A 13,221-nucleotide genomic window follows, 5' to 3' on the forward strand; every position below is an offset into this window, starting at 1 on the left:
GAATTATTGCTTAATAGGTACAGAATTTCTGTTTGGCATGATAAAAAGTTCTGGAACTAGATAATTGTGATGGTGAGAATGAATTTAATATCACTAAGTACTACACTTAAAATTATTAAAATGGTAATTTTATACTATGTCTCTTGCATTTCAATAGAAAATTTTAATGAAATACATAAAAATTTAAAACCTCCTTAAACCCAGATTCGTCCCCAGTATAATTCTTGTTACTAGACTCTCCTCCTCCTTATAGTAAAAATTCTTGAAATGGTTGTCTTCACTCACTCACAACCTCCACATCTGTTCTATCTCAGCACCCACCTTCAGCCTTCCCAGTCTCCCAGTTCTCTTCACCTGCTCTTCATCAAGGACATCACCCAGGACCTTGCTGCCAAATCCTTCTCTGTTATGCTCACTGACTTCTGCCTCATTCCTAAAACACCCTGTAATATGGTTTGGCTGTGTCGTTACCCCCCTCACTCCGACCCCGACAAATCTCAACTTGAATTGTATCTCCCAGAATTCTCACAGATTGTTGGAGGGAGCCGGGGGGAGGTAATTTGATTCATGGGTGCCAGCCTTTCCTGTGCTATTCTCATGCTAGTGAATAAGTATCACGAGATCTGACAGGTTCATCAGGGGCTTCCACTTTTGCTTCCTCCTCATTTTCTCTTGCTGCTGCCGTGTAAGAAGTGCCTTTTACCTCCCACTATGATTCTGAGGCCTCCCTAGCCATGTGGAACTTTAAGTCCAATTAAACCTCTTTTTCTTCCTAGTCTCGGGTATGCCTTTATCAGCAGCATGAAAACGGAATAATACAGTAAATTCGTACCTAGTGGTGCGTTGCTAAAAACATACCCGAATATGTGGATACGACTTTGGAACTGGGTAAGACACAGAGGTTGGAACAGTTTGGAGGACTCAGAAGAGGGCAAGAAAATGTGCGAAAGTCTGGAACCTCCTAGAGACTTTGACAAAAACACCCATGGTGATATCAACAGTAAGTTCCAGGCTGAGGTGATCTCAGATGAAGATGAAGAACTTGTTGGGAAGTGGAGCAAAGGTGACTCTTGTTATGTTTTAGTAAAGAGACTAGCAGCATTTTGTCCCTGCCCTAGAGATTTGTGGAACTTTAAACTTGAGAGAGACAATTTAGGGTACCAGCAGAAGAAATTTCTAAGCAGTAAAGCATTCAAAATGTGACTTCAGTGCTGTTAAAATAATTCCATTTTAAAAGGGAAGCAGAGCATAAAAGTTCAGAAAATTTGCAGCCCAATGATACAGTAGAAAAGAAAAACCCATTTTTTGAGGAGAAATTCAAAATGGCTATAGAAATTTCCGTAAGTAGCAAGGAGCCTAATGTTAATCCCCAAAACCATGGGGAAAATGTCTCCAGGCCATGTCAGAGACCTTCATGGCAGCCCTTGCATCACTGGCCCAGAGACCCAGGAGTAAACAGTAGTTTCACAGGCCAGGCCCAGGGTTCCCAAGCTTTGTGGAGCCTAGGAACTTGGTCCCAGCCACTCCAGCCATGGCTGAAAGGGGCCAACATAAAGCTCAGGCTGTGGCTTCAGAAAGTGCAAGCCCCAAGACGTGGCAGCTTCCACATGGTGTTGAGCCTGTGGGAACACAGAAGTCAAGAACTGAGGTTTGGGAATTTCTGCCTAGATTTCAGAAGATGTATAGAAACTCCTGGATTCACAGGCAAAAGTTTGCTGCAGGGGTAGGGCCCTCATGGAGCACCTCTGCTAAGGCAGTGTAGAAGGAAAATGTGGGGTTGAAGCCCCCACACAGAGTCCTTACTAGGGCACTAACTAGTGGAGCTGTGAGAAGAGGGCCACAGTCTTCCGCACCCCAGAATGGTAGATCCACCCACAGCTTGCACCATGCATCTGGAAAAGCCACAGACACTCAACAGTAGCCCATGAAAGCAATGGAGAGAGGCTGTATCCTGCAAAGCCACAGGCATGGAGCTGTCCAAGATCATGGGAATCCACCTCTTACATCAGTGTAACCTAGATGTGAGACCTGGAGTCAATGGAGAAAATTTTGGAGCTTTAAAATTTGACTGCCCTGCTGGATTTTGGTCTTGCGTGGACCCTATTACCCCCTTTTTTGGGCCAGTTTCTCCCATTTGGAACAGCTGTATTTACCCAGTATCTGTACCCTACTGTATCTAGGAAGTAACTAGCTTGCTTTTGATTTTACAGGCTCATAGGTGGAAGGGACTTGCCTGGTCTCAGAAAAAGACTTTGGACTGTGGACTTTTAAGTTAATGCTGAAATGAGTTAAGACTTTGAGGGACTGTTGGGAAGATATGATTGGTTTTGAAATGTGATGGCACGAGATTTGGAGGGATCTGGAGTGGAATGATATGGTTTCGCTGTGTCGCCATCCAAATCTCAACTTTAATTGTATCTCCCAGAAAACCCATGTATGTGGTGGGGACACAAGGGGAGGTAATTGAATCCTAGGGGCTGGTCTTTCCCATGCTATTCTTGTGATAGTGAATAAGTCTCATGAAATCTGACGGGTTTATTAGGAGCTTCCAGTTTTGCTTCTTCCTCATCTTCTCTTGCTGCTGCCATATAAGAACTATGGTTTGCCTTCCACCATGATTCTGAGCCTCCCAGTCATGTGGAACTATAAGTACAATTAAACCTTTTTCTTCCCAGTCTCAGGTGTGCCTTTATCAGCTACGTGAAAACAGAGTAATACACCCTGTTCCCTTAAGTTTCCTGAAATGATATTCTCAATTTCCTTCACCCTCTCTGACCCACGCTTCCTCAGTTTTGCTTTTTAGTTAGTTTGTTTTGTTTCTGTTTTGTTGGTGGTTTGGTTTGGTTATGGGCCATTCACTATTAATTCTTTAAATATTTTCTTCAGGTTCCAGTTTGGGTACTTCTTTTGATCCCATTCCATGAATTTTCACTTGGCTTATTCTTCCCCTCTCCCAAAACTTCAATTAATATGGATGTGTTTCCCAAAACCTCTCCTTCTTTTTTTGTCCTTATCTCACTGAACTGCACAATTACTCACCCAAGTCATAATATCATCCTTTACCTTTCCCTCCCCACCCAATGAAGTTATTATTTCTTCCATAAAGTCTTCCCCATACCAGAAATCCTGAACTCCCAAATCTTTCTATCTGTTCTCATGGAGCATGTTTGCCCCTTTCATAGTTTTATAATTTTTTGCATAATTTTCTACTTCTGTGTTATTCTCCCATCCCCAAATGCAACTGATTTCAGACTCCTTAACAAGATATAATGTACCCATCAGTATATATCAAAGCTCAGCTCAGTTACTGACACAATAAGTAGTCAATAAATACATGAATAATAACTGTTTCTAGATTATGAATTAATAACCATAAAAGCAAAAGATCTCTGTTAACTACATATTCAAACATGGTGCTTTCAGGATATTAGTTAGCTTTCAATTAATCTACAAATAACAATTTATCATGTACAATGTTTCCTACCAAAAATAAAAAGGTACAATGTAGGACAAATAGTGACTCATCACTGAAACCTAACCAATGTTTTCTAGTATATTTCAGCAGATCCATTATTGTGTATTATATGATGATTCTGTTAAAGGTCCAAAGACCAGCCTTAGGTATTTATTCTATAAAAACAATTACGGCAAAAAATAAATAAGCTCCAGTACGAATTACTCTAAAAATTGTGTTTTTCTCCAGTTTAACTTTTATTAATTGTGGTAAGATACATATGACATAAAATTTACCATCTTAACCATTTTAAAATGTGCAGTTCAGTTAAGCATATTCAGAGTGCTGTGCAAAACAGTTTCTATCTTGAAAAACTGCAGTTCTATATCCATTAAACAACTCTCCATTTTCCCTCTCCCCAGACCCTGCCAATTGCCATTCTACTCTCTGTTTCTCTAAATTTGGCTTCACTAGACACCTCATACAAGTGAAATCAGAGAGTATCTGTCTTTTTGCAACTGGCTTCTTTAAACAGCATAATATCCTCAAGATTCATCAATAGTGTAACATGTATTCCTTTTTTTTTTTTTAAGGTTGAATAATATTCTGGTGTGTGTGTGTGTGTGTGTGTGTGTTTGTGCACGTGCGCGCGTGTTTGTGTGCATGTATATATTACGATTTGTTTAGCCATTAGTCCATCAACAGAACTTGGGTTGTTGCTTCCACCTTTTGGTTACTGTATTAGGCTGTTCTAGCATTACTATAAAGAAATACCTGAGGTTGAGTAATTTATAAAGAACAGAAGTTCTGAAGGCTGTAAAAGCATGGTGCTGGCAACTGCCTGGCTTCTGGGGAGGCCTCCAGGAGCTTTTAGGCATGCCACATGGTGAAAGCAGGAGCAAGAGAGAGTGGGGAAGGGTGTAACATACTTAAAAAAAAAATAGATCCCATGAGTATTCACTGTTGCAAGAACAGCATCGAACCATGAGGCCTCTGCTCCCATGGCCCAAACACCTCCTACCAGGCCCTACCTTTAGCATTGAGGATTACATTTCAATATAAGATTTGGGTGGGGACAAGTATCCAAACTATATCAGCTACTATGAACAGTGTCTCCAGTTTCTTTTAATAACAGAAAAATTTTAAATGATACCACAACCCTTAAAAAGAATTAAAAGTTTACAAAAAGAAAAAGTATTTTACCATGTGTATATTTATTGCATTTGTCTCTATATATTATTTTTAGATGAAATTTTATCTTTGTGACTAACACTTTAACTAACAGACATATGTTTAACACAGTCCAAACATCAAGTCTGTTCTAAAAATGAATACTCATTCACTTTAATGACAAAGTAGCTCTTTTAAGCTACATTTAGAAGGAACTTACTTTGGGAAAAGACTTGTTTACTAATATCTGAGTTTTACTTCATTGACTTATCACCAAATACTTTATCTCGTGTATGAATAAGTAAATGACTATTAGTATTTTGGAGATTTACCTGAGACTTACCACCTAAATTCTTAGTCCAGAGACCCCCAAGATTGTAAACAAAGACAAGTAAAAATGAATAAATCAAGAACACAATTCACAATTATAAAAACTTCTGCAATCTGACTTTACTTGCTGCTCTCAGAGGCATCATTGTCAGCATCTGACCCCATTAGGTGGCTGATAAGAGGATTTTGAAGGCCAGGAGATTTTATTTTTAACCTCCCCATATGGTTGACCTTCTAATTTCAATGAGAACATCATCTGCAGAGATGATCATCAAATGGCAACTCCTACCCTAAAATGTTTTGTGTAATTTGGTCTACTCAAAAGTGATGTTCAGTTAAAGAACAATATGTGTAGTGTGATCTCATTTTTACTTAAAAGTTTGTACATAAATACATTTTCAAAGGTCTGCAAGGCTACCGACAAAAATATTGAGTCACTTCCTGTCATTGAGGTTAAAAGCATTTTTTTTTCAAACTGATGAATGCAATTTGTAATATAACTTTTACCAGTAAGATTTTCAATCAGTTAACTTTTTAATGTAAAATATCTATAGTAATTAATATCTCCAATTAAAAACTGGGCTGAAACACAAAAGGAAAGCTAACTGCACTTTACAAAAACATACAAATATATACTAACGTATTACTATTTCATGTCTAATATTAGCAACATCACTAATCATCAGCACAATGTTATTACATTTCTCAATATTAAAAGGGATACAAATTATTTTTCTGCAATTTATGATCCACAATTTTATGCCTTCATAAACCTTGAAGATAAAAATAGCAAAGATGATTTTCCATGTATAAGACCTTTACCTACAAAAATGATATAAAACTACTTAGTCATTCAACAAGCATCTAACAGATGCCTACTTGTCCCAAAAACAAATATATCTAAAAAGACATATCTAAAAAGAAAGGAGATGAGAAAGCCAATCTCAACATATCATGGACTTTGATCAGGTGACAAAGACCATGATACTAATACTAGGATATTATTATAGCATTTAAGTAGTTGACTGAGCGTGGAAAAGGAGGCTGAAGATGCAGAGTGGAGCAAGTAGCAAATTCTTCCCTTAGAAGTCAAGAAAGGCATCCCAGAAAGAAGTAAGTTAAATCTTAAGAATGACTAAAAATTCACTAGAGGTTGATCCCAGTGACTGAGTAGGGACCTGACAATTCTCTGGGCAAAGGGAATGACTTGGATAAAGGTACCAAGGCAAGCAAAATATGCTAAAAATAGTATACTTTGTAAGCTCTATTCCTTGGTCGCGAGAAAATAAAATGGATAGCTTTATTTATTTCTATGAGGTGAGCTATCAATGAATACTATTATTCAAAAAAGCAAAACAGTGCAATTCTTTTGACACTTACGGTGTTCTACTTACCCAGAAAATATCTGTTTTAAACTAAGCTGGCTCTTCATTCATGCTCCTTTATAAACTCCCATTTATTTTCTATTTAAAAGTACATGCCATATACCAATTATAGGACCAAATGGCAATTTTAGATATTTATCAAAGACAGTTTATAAAAAGAATTATAACTAAAACAAAGAATGCTGCTTCTCCTAGCAAAACTTGAATAAGAACAGCATTTAGCAGGGTTAAGGGGAATTCCTCATGATCCAAGGAGAAGAATTTAAATCAAAATACACTTTTTTAAGCTGGGCATGGTGGCTCACACCAGTAATTCCAGCACTTCAGGAAGCATAGGTAGGCTAATCACTTCAAGTCAGGAGTTCAAGACTAGCCTGGCCAACATGGTGAAACCCTGTCTCTATTTAAAAAAAAAAAAAAAAAAAAAAAATTAGCTGGATGGCACACACTGGCAATCCCAGCTCTTCAGGAATCTGAGGCAGAAGAATTGCTTGAACTGGGGAGGTAGAAGTTGCAGTGAGTTGAGATCATGCCACTACACTCCAGCCTGGGGGATAGCAAGACTCTGTCTCAAATATAAAAATAAAAAATACTTTTTTCTGTAACAATGGTTGCAGTATATTTGTATAATACCTGAGCTATAAGAAAATACTCTCTCCATACAAAGCCCCTTCAGGCAGCAGTCATATGTGGCCAGAAGGAACTTTAGAACAGGAATTAAATGAGGGAAGGAGAGAAAGAGACTTACCCTCCACTCGAACATAGTCTTGCACAAGGAAAAGCTTACAGTAAGTACCAGCTGCTGGCAAACACTGTTATTCATTAATACTGTAGAAATCAACAAACTTTCAGAGTTAAACTGGTATGTTCAACAGCTCACATTATTTCTGTGCCCAGGCATTTAAAATTCTTAGCAGTAGCTGCCAAAATGAGAAAGATATGAAACTGGAACATAAAGGATTTCTATTCTCTCCAAACATAGATACATCCAGATCCAGGTAGAACACAACAAAAAAAATCAGATGAAAGGAGCCACTTCCCCCTTTTTCTTCCTTTCGCCAAAGGAAATAAATCCATAGTTCTATTAATGTGGTGGCAATGCCTTTTATGACATAATATGGATGAAGAACCTAGTGTATTCAAATAAACAAGTTTACTTTCAACAATCATATTTGGGAGAGAGAACTCCCAGAAGCATACTCAGCCATGCAATAAAAAAAAAACTTACTCTATCACCATCTGCTGACACCCTTTCCGTCAATTCTCTTAATAAAATATATAAGCCAAGAAATGCAAGGTAGGCAGCAGGATGTCACCACACCCACTACAAATGTACACTCAATAAGATAGTCTTCAATAGATTCTATAATGGTTTTGCAACCAACCAAAAGGTGGACTGAACAATTAGTTTTGTTCTTCTTTGTCATTTATATTTATCACAGTATCATCATCCAGACAGGTAAGTAATTGTAAAGAAAAAACATGAATTGTAGTTGTTCTTCATCCTTTGATGGTAGGTGCTGTTATTTCAACACAAATGATTGACATTTGACATCAAGTAGTTTTCTGTAAAGGAACTTGTGCACATCTCAATGGCACATCTGGTAACTGCAGATGATTTAGATTAGCATAATTTTTACAGCAATGATGCACCAAAAGTATAACGCAAAATAAGACTTATGCCTGATGTCAATTGTTTGTTCTTGCAAATTTTAATATAAAATCTTCTCGTGATGGTTATAATGCTTACTATCAGCTTGAACTTCTGGAAAAACACCAGGGAGCAACCTTGCTTGCCTTGAAGGTGACAGTACTGGCAGGGATGTGCCTTAAAGTTCATTTAGGCACATCCTAGTAAGATGTGCCTGAAGAGAGTAATAGTTAAATTACTCTCTTTTCCTCTGGCACAAAGATGGTCAAGTCTGGAGGTGTAACAGGTACACAAGAGGGAGTCAACACAAAGCACGCCCTCTATACTGCATGAAGATTGTATCTGTATTACATGTGTGTGTATTCAATGTATCCACATGACTGATGCAATTGGAGTAATATTACTTTCAAATAAGCATTAAATGAGCTACCTGTTATGTGACAATCAAGAATACTATGGAAAAACTGCGCACTAATCTATAGAAGGCATAGCACTAGGCTGTGTGACAGATACAATGATACATGAAGTTTAAGTCCTTCCCTAAAATAATTCAAAATCAAGAAAAATAAGATTTCAAATTATGAATATATAGTCATGCACCACATAATGATGTGTGTGTCAACCACAAACCACATATACAATGGTGGTCTTAGAAGATTTTAATATCCTATTTTAATTGTACCTTTTATATGTTTAGATACAAAAATACCATTGTGTTAGAACTGTCTACAGTATTCAGTACAGTAATGTGCTGTACACATTAATAGCCTAAGAGCAACAGGCTATACCATATAGCCTAGGTGTGTAGTAGGCTATGCCATCTAGGTTTGTGTAAGTACATTCTACGATATTCACACAACCAAAAATTGCCTAACAACACACTTCTCAGAATACATCCTCATTAAGAGATGCATTACAGTACAAAGGAACATGTCATAATAGACACGCGTCTCATTCTGTAAAACTTGAAGCAATACATAAATGTCATATGAGGCTGGGTGTAGCAGCTCACACCTTTAATTTGAGCACTTTGGGAGGTTGAGTAGGAGGATCACTTGAGTCCAGGAATTTGACACCAGCCTGGGAAATATAAGGAGACCCCATCTCTATTTTAAAAAATAAAAACAATTAGCCAGGTGTGTTGACAAGTTGCCTATAGTCCCAGCAATTTGGAGGCTAAGGTGGGAGGATCACTTAAGCCCAAGGGTGATCCTAAGACTTTGCTACTGCACTCCAGCCTGGGTGACAGAGCAAGAATCTACCACAAACAAATGAACAAACAAACAAACAAATAAATAAACAAACGTCATATGAGTGGAAAAATACAGAAATGCAAGAAGGCCTATAGAAAGACATACGGACTTATACATGAAATGCCTGGTAAGGCATCATGAAGAGAAACATTATATGCTTAAAACTTAGAACACAGGTTGTATTTTAATAAGGAAATATTTTCAAGAGAAGAAAAATAATCAGACCTAAATGATATAATTCAAGGTTAACAGCAAATCTCAAGTGGTATTTGAGGAAGTCTATGACATCAATATTGACCCACAGAGTTGACATAGGAGAATAATGGAAATAAAATTGCACATGGCGATGAAATACAGAGAATAGAGAAGTCAGGAAGAAAATAGACACACCTCACAAATCAGAAATTCAGCTTCTTGGTAATGCAGAATTTATTATTACTATATCACTAAGTTACTTTTGGGCGACCTAGTTTCAAAGTCTCTAGCATTAATTCATACGTATTCACTCTAATTTCTAAAATGATTTAAAAAGCATTCACAGAAAAGCATAAGACTTTGTATAAGGTGAAAATAACTTACTGAGTAAAGCTGAGCAAAGTTAACTCTTTACTGCATAAGGAGTTACAGTCACCTGAACCTTTCAACCATCTATTTTTCCTGTCCCCTAAGCTGTGGTGTTCCTAACATGTGCAAAAACCTTTGTCTCACGTTGGGTTCTCCTCAGATGACTAACATAAGACCATTTGTCCTCTAGTCCTTGAGACCTTAATACCATTTCTTAAACGCATTTTAATGCAATTTAAAAGTATAAATACTACTAGCTAATATGATTGAAATGGTCATTTTTAAAAGGAGCTGTGATTCTGATCTAAATTAGAAGGAATACTGCTCCCAAACCAAAATTTCAATTAAGATTTGTCATTTCAAGTGGTCTCTACCAGTGCTTATTCAGGTAGCACATTAACAACTTTTAATGCTGGGGACAGAAATTTTCACCTATATGAAAAAGAACTCTGTATGAAACAAGCTAATATCGCCACTTAATAAAGAACAACTAGGAGTATTCTTCAAGAACTACTGTTGTTTACATTTCAAACTTGTCTTGAAGTTTTGATTAATGCCATAGATATGAAAGAAAAATAAAGGAGACCAGGCGCTGTGGCTCACGCCTGCAATCCCAGCACTTTGGGAGGCTGAGGCAGGTGGATCACTTGAGGTCAGAAGTTCAAGACCAGCCTGGCCAACATGGTGAAACCACATCTCTATCAAAAATATGAAATGTCCTTTCATTCATCCAAAAAATTAGCTGGGTGCAGTGACATGCTCCTGTAATCCCAGCTACTCGGGAGGCTGAAGCAGGACTATCACTTGAACCCATGAGGCTGAGGGTTGCAGTGAGCCAAGATCATGCCTCTGCACTCCAGCCTAGGCAACAGAGCAAAACTCCATCTCAAAAATAGAAAAAAAAAGAAAAAAAAGAAAAAAGAAAAAGAAAGAAAAGGAAAGGAAAAGAAAAAAATAAAGGAGTTACAGGTTGAAAATGAAATAATAGTATTATGTGCTGTATAATCACATATGTAGAGAAGCAGTTTAGAAATTGCTTGTCGCATTACAGGTAACTTGTTTAATGCTTATTTGAAAATAATAAAAATATTAGAAAGTTCACTAACTATACATAAGTGGTTATATTCTTCATTACAAAAAAAAAATGGATACAGAATATAATCTATCTTCCTACTAGCCATTAGCTATGTGATCACAAAAAAAATACTTTACCTCAGTTTCCTCATCTACAAATATAGACAAAAGTACCTATATATATCGTACTATTTTCTCAAGGAAAACAAAAAGGTTGTTAGAAAAATCAGACAAGCAGTCAATATACTAAGTGGTTTCAGTTATGAATAAATTTAAGTAAATCAAAGAAGAATTTTCAAGATGAGGGGAATGGTATAATTTTAAAACTACAGGCTGCTAAATGACAATTTCATCTTTTACACATCTGCTTTTCTGAGCATTTAGAAAATAATACAGTCAAGGATGCTATAAACTGTTATCTTTCTATAGTCTAAAAATCACTCAAATATCCTTTAATTCATCCAACAAGAATTTATAGAGCACCTATCCTATGGCAGACACTTATCTAGGCTCTGAGGATACAGAAGGGAGTAGAAAGGAACAGTGTCTAATTCTCTACTGAAGTTCTCAAATAAGTTATGTCATTTCATTACACATATGCATTTCTTAAATCCTTGGATTATTATATTATTGATACATTTTAATAGTGTTTTAATACTTCTGCAAGTATTTTATTAAATGCAGTTCTCCCCAGAATCATTCTGTTCTCCAGCGATAAAGCAAAGAACTGCTAGTTTCTGGCATGTTCAGTTACTTCAAGAGTTGTATTTGTTTTCTCGCTGTTGAGAACTTTTATTAATTCTCTCAACCTGTTATAATTAAAGCAATAAATCTCTGGATGGCATCTTTGAAAGTGAATGCCTCAACAAATAAAGAATTTCTACCAATTCCTACCTACCACTTGCTCTTGTATATTATTGGGCAAGGGAATCCTCAATTCTTCATCTGTAAGGCAAATATCCTGGGAGGAATAACAAATGTGGCACAGTACCTGACATAAATAAATGTTATCTGAAAATGAATAAGATGATTGATAGATAGGTAGGTGGGTAGGTGGGTAGATAGGTAGATAGGTAGGTAGGTAGGCAGGTAGGTAGGCAGGTAGGTAGATAAACAGATAGACAGATAGACAGACAGACAGACAGACAGACAGACAGACAGACAGACAGAACTCCTGACTCAATATAGAGAATGATGGTGAGTTAGGCAATAATCTTAAGCAATTCACAGAACTGAAACAAGCTCTCTGGCTTTCCTCTTTTTTTTCCCTTCAGTAAAATAATTAAAGATAATACATTCCAAGCATATTCCAAAGAAAGATAATCTTCCAATTCAGTAACCCTTCTAAGGGAAGAAACTGTCTACCTGGTTTTTGAATGAAGTACAAACACAGAAACAAATCATACTAAGAAATCTGATTGCCATTTGACACTGCATACTCTAATAAATAAAGATATATAATTTTCACTATATGTTGTTGATACACTGTTAATGGTGAATGAAAGTTAATGTTCCATATGACTTTGAAAATTGTATCTATCACCTAGGTGGCAGTTTTGTGTGATCAGTTTTATTTTCATTTTACACAAGATATACCTGATAATAAAAATCAAGAGAGAATCCTTACCAAAAATATTCATCATATATTTAATAAATGTCTGCTATGTACCTGGCACTGTTCTAGACACTGGGGATTATCAAGGAAGAAATGTACCAATGCACATCTCCCATCATAGGGCACACACATTTCTCACAGATGCTAGCCAGATGCCCAAAGGACAGCTACGTAATAAGCGGCAAATGTAAAACAAGGGAGAAGAAAAACTCCTTGAAGCAGTATAATTATCACTGATGTGGCAGAGGTACAACTGCTCTGAAACTCAAGGAACAGCAACAACAGTCTAGTAAGAGTAATAATCAGAAATGGAGTGGCTTTTTTTTTTCCATATAAAGCAGAACCATCATGAATGGTGACAGTCTCTGTCCAATTCAGCAGCACAAACCGAAAAACATAGGTGAAATATTTCATTAGATACCAGTTTTCCTTCCCTCCATCCACTTCTCCCCTCATGCACACACCTATGCACTATGTCACCATTGCAGGCCATCTTCTATGCCTCTGCCATTTTCATCTTCATATTACAAATAATCCTCTTCCTTAAAGTCTGTTTTAGCACTTCTTCTTCCATGAAGGTTATCCTGATCGCTCTAACTAAATAGGACCGCACTCTCCTATGACTCTCCAAGACAGGGCCTCTCACAATCCACCTTTACTACTGGATGGTAAACTTCTGGGTTCATTTTTATAAAGAAATCCCTTTCTAGATTGTTTTGTTTGCC

At 37.0% G+C, this 13,221-nt stretch overlaps 1 protein-coding gene across 3 annotated transcripts in view; it reads right to left on the reverse strand.

The window, feature by feature from the left end:
- Positions 1-13,221, reverse strand: part of PRKD1 (protein kinase D1) — a 350,894-nt gene that overhangs the window by 300,286 nt on the left and 37,387 nt on the right. The gene's annotated exons all lie outside the window — the stretch shown is intronic.

The sequence above is a fragment of the Saimiri boliviensis genome, chromosome 2 (assembly GCF_048565385.1).
Source record: "Saimiri boliviensis isolate mSaiBol1 chromosome 2, mSaiBol1.pri, whole genome shotgun sequence".
NCBI classification, from domain to species: Eukaryota; Metazoa; Chordata; class Mammalia; order Primates; family Cebidae; genus Saimiri; species Saimiri boliviensis.